Genomic DNA, 4244 nt, shown 5'->3' on the forward strand with positions numbered 1-4244 from the left:
GACAAGCAGGATGATTTCAGAAAAATCTGGAAAGACTTACATGAACTGATGCTGAGTAAAGTTGAGCAGAACCAGGAGAGCATTGTACACAGTAACAGCAATATTGTATGATGAACATCTGTGAATGACTTAGCTATTCTCAGAAATAGTTATCCAAGGCAATCCCAAAGGACTCATGTTGAAAAATGCTATCCTCGTCCAGAGAAAGAACTGACGAAGTCTGAATACAGACCAAAGCATACTATTCTTTCTTTCTTTCTTCTCTTTTTCTTCCTTTCTTTGTTTTGTTCAAGTTTTCTCCCACTAAAGGGCTAATGTTTTACATGCACATTGCACATGCCCATTGCACATATCAGATTGCTTACCATCTTAGGGAGGAAAAAGGGAAGAGAAGGAGGGATAGATTTGGAACTCAAAACTTAACAATGAATGTTAAAAATTGGTTTTACATGTAATTGGGGAAAAAAATAAAAAAATTTTAACAAAGAAATTGTAGACAGGCAGATTTAGACTGAACACAAAGAAAAATGTCCTAATGACTAGAGATATCTAAAAGGTGCCTTAGGAGGTGGTGGTTTCTCATCACTTGAGGTCTTCAAGCAAAGGCTGGCTGGACGTTTGACTGCGTGTTATGTGTATTGCAGAGGGGTGTCTCATGTAGGTTTAGTTTTGGCTTCTAACTCTTTTGCAACCTGGAGATTCTGTTACTATGATTCAATAACCATTTTCTCCTCACCCTCCCACCGCTAGTTTTCTATTCTCCAGATTAAAAGTTTCCTGATTCCTTTGACCCTCCTCATGGTCTACATCCTCTAACTATCCTGCTTGCCTTCTTCTGGATGTGGTGCCCAAAACCGAACAAAGTGCTCCAAATGTGGGCTGAGCAGAATCTCCCTTGCTCTGGACACTATGTTTCTTAACACAGCAAAAGGTCACATTCCCGTTGTTGGAGGTAAGGTCACACTGTTGGCTCATATTCCACATACTATTTTCTAAAACCCCCAAAGCTTTTTGGCGGACCTTTTTTGGGGAACCTAAAATTGGTTCCCCTAGACTAGTAATATTTAAAGGAGCAGATAAATGTAAATTCTTGCCTGGTACACGCTCTCTCTGAACAGAGCAGAGTGGCCAGCTGCTGGCCTCAACCTCCTGCTTCGTTTCCTGGCAGGAATCAAAGTCTCCCTAGGAGGCAGGTAAAAGGAGGAGATTCCAGAAATAACTATTCTTGCCTCCCTGGGAGCCACATTCAGACAGACCCATGTGGCCGTACAAGGATAAGATAAAACATTCCCTACACATTCTATTCCTATATACTGAAATGTCTCATTGGCTATCTCTCATACTTGGAATTCTCTCCCTCCTCATCTCTGTCTTCTGGCTTTCTTGACTTCCTTCAAGTCTCGGCCAAAAATCAGCTAGGTGGTTCAGTGGACAGAGTTTTGGGCTTGGAGTCAGGAAGACCTGAGTTCAAATCCAGCCTCCGACACTTACTAGTTGTGTGACCCTGGACAAGGCACTTAACCTCTATTTACCTCAGTTTCCTCAGTTATAAAATGGGGATAATAATAGCACCTACCTTGAAGGGTTGTTGTGAGGATCAAATGAAATTTATAATGATTATGATGATGATGATGATGATGATGATGATAATGCTTAGAACAGTGCCTGGCACATAATAGGTGCTGTATATAAAAACTTATTCCCTCCCCCACACCACCAAGCATTTAACTATTTTGACTCTTTGTCTAGAGTTTTAAAATTTTGTTTCTTCTTTGTTTCCCTCCCCCTCCTTCCACCTTAGTTCCATTGTAACCTACCCACACAGAAGCCCATGGGGTCTTCTTGCAAGGTGGTATATTTCTTTTTCTTGTCTTAATGTTAGAGCTATGCTATAGTAAGTTTTTCCAGCACAATGTCAAATAATTCCAACAGTGGGCATTTTTGCTCCACTCTTGATCACATCAGGAAAGTTTTCAATGTTTCTCACTTACAAATAATGCTAGGTCTTTGATTTAGCTAAATGCTTCTGATCATATTAAGCAGATTCCTGTGCTTTTTAGATTTTAAGTGATATATTTTTATCAAATTATTTTTATGCATCTATTGATGTGAAATAGATAATATAAGTTTTGTTATTAATATGATTTATTATGCTAGTTGTTTCCCCAAGGTTGAACCATTCTTGCATTCCTGGAATAAAGGGCCCTGGTCATATAAATTCTGAGGACATGTGTTTCTTAAATTCTTTGACAGTATTTTACTTAATATGCTTTCATCAATGTCGATTAGTGATTTTATTCTCTAGCTCTTTTTCTGCTTTATTTCAACTTGGTTTGGCTATCAAGACCAAGCTTGAAAGATTTTGGTAAAGCATCTTTGTAACACAAATGTAAGCTGTGTGTGCAGCCTTAGGCACACATGTGATGCTTGGAGTAGTACAAGAGTAATCAAAATCCACAGAAGTTCCTATAATAACTTCCTTAAACCCAGGGAAGGCAGGTTGTCACTTTATTAATTACCCCGCGAAGGAGTGTAATGTTTTATTTGTGCACCAGGTGGTGCTATATTCAAACCACCAACCAAGTGATTTCATCACGGATTGGCATGTGCTACCTCTATAGTGTCCATAGCTAGTCAAACAGTACTGGGGGAAAAGTTAAAATCTTTGTCTATTGAGATTGTGAAATTATTAGGGGGAAATATTTTAAATCTTTGGTTCTCCCCTTTGATTCTACATCTGGATCTTTCTTTCTCAATCAATGATTTCATAAGTTATAAGAACATAAATTTGGAGGAAGAAGGGAACTTAGAGATAAATTAATTCATTCCTTCTTCCTTCACATCTTAGATTAAGACAGTGAAAACCAGGGATTGATTAAGAGTATGAAGATCAATCCTCTCTGACCCTGGTTTACCAATTGATAAGATTCTCAAAAACTGCTCATTTTTGGCAGCCAATTTTGCCACTGAATAATTGAAGGCTGTGGCTGTTCACTCACATGGAGGACAAGGAGCCCTAGTTCAGCTGCCCTTTGCCTCTGTTCCCTGTCCCCTAAAAAAATGGCTGATGGGAAATCTCTCTGAAGGGCAAAGGAAATGGAAGTAGACAACTTCAGCTTCATGTGCCTTCATACTGATGTTGTTTTTCTGTGTCCTCTCTCCTTGCTTCTCGTCCTTTTCCCAGATTTCTGGGGCAAAGAAAATGGTAATCAACAGATGTAAGACTGCTGATAAGAAGTGATAGGGCAATCTTCAGAAACTGAGTTATTTACCATTCTCTCTTTCTAAATCATCATTATTATTACCCTTCCCAGGGGAAAATTAATAATAATTCAAAAAATAAGAGGGCAACTTATGCAGCACCTGCTGCATAAAGAAATTTATTTATGTTTGAAAAGTTTATGAAGCCTAGGGGGTATTTACTGTTTAAATGTTTGTTAGAATTACTTCCATCTGTACTTTTTTCCCTTGTGAGTTTAATTATGATTCACTCAATTTCTCTTTCTGAAATGGGGTTGTTTATATGATCTATTTTATGTTTTGTTAGTTTGGTTGTTTCATATTTTTGTTGTAGGTATTAACCCATTTTATTTTGACTGTAAATTTTGATGCCACATAATTTGACATAATAAATTCTGCTAAATTTCTTTACTTCCTTTACATTATTATGAATTTTCTCTTTTTTACTTTTTTAATTTGGTTTTGTTCTTTGTCTTTTTAAATCAACCTAGCCAATGGTTTAGTAATTTTGTTAGTCTCTTTAAAAAAAAAAGATTTTTGGCTTTTTGTTTCTTTTCAATTCTGTTTATCTTGCCTTTAATTTTCAAAATCTTTCCTGCACTAATTTTAGGATTTTTAATTTGCTAGCTTTTTAGTTTTTTAAATTATATACTAAATCCATTAATCCCCTTTTCTCTTTTGTCAGTGTAAATGATCACGGATATAAATTTTCTCCTAAAGACTGCTTTGTCTGCTTCCCATATTTTGGTCTGTTGCCTCATTATTATATTTTCCTTTCATGTAATTTTTTTATTGTTTATATGATTTAATCTTTGATCTACTCATTATTTAGGGTTAGGGTTGGGGGGGCAGGGTTAATCTCTATGTCTTTAAGTGAAGGCCAGCATGGTGGATAGAGAGAGCTGTCCCCCAATTAAGCAAAATGTTATCCCCAAAAAGAATTCCATTCTTCTCATTAGTAGGTCTATATTACAAAAAAGTTATATGTTATTATTATTACATTT

Source organism: Vombatus ursinus, unplaced genomic scaffold (genome assembly GCF_900497805.2).
Source record: "Vombatus ursinus unplaced genomic scaffold, bare-nosed wombat genome assembly UNPS02014816.1, whole genome shotgun sequence".
Lineage (NCBI taxonomy): Eukaryota > Metazoa > Chordata > Mammalia > Diprotodontia > Vombatidae > Vombatus > Vombatus ursinus.